The sequence below is a fragment of the Belonocnema kinseyi genome, chromosome 1 (assembly GCF_010883055.1).
Source record: "Belonocnema kinseyi isolate 2016_QV_RU_SX_M_011 chromosome 1, B_treatae_v1, whole genome shotgun sequence".
Classification (NCBI taxonomy): Eukaryota; Metazoa; Arthropoda; class Insecta; order Hymenoptera; family Cynipidae; genus Belonocnema; species Belonocnema kinseyi.
In genome coordinates this window covers 100,100,310-100,100,685 of record NC_046657.1, presented here as the reverse complement: position 1 = coordinate 100,100,685, position 376 = coordinate 100,100,310, and positions in this window count along the sequence as shown.

The window sequence follows — 376 nt, the reverse complement described above, 5'->3', positions numbered from 1 at the left end:
AAATAGTCAAACAGATCAATTTTCAGTCAAAAAAAGTAACATTTCAGTCAATAATTAAAAAAAATTAATTAAAATTTAGTCATTTTTTAGAAGTCTCAAAAAATTTTTTTTCGAGACGTCAATCGATTTAAACTACATTTTTTTTAATTTGTATGAGAAAAACACATTAGCGTAGGTTAGGACAGACGAACAGAAATTAACAGTTTCAGAAATACATGAAGAATACGTAATGAACGATGATGTAATAGGCAAGTTTCCATTGAAAACCACTGATGCGGAAGCGCGTAATTGAGTTTAAATTTGAAATAAGAAATTAAAAAAATTTTTTTTTTATTTTTTAAAAAAAATTTTAAAAATGTGTATGTGTACACATCCC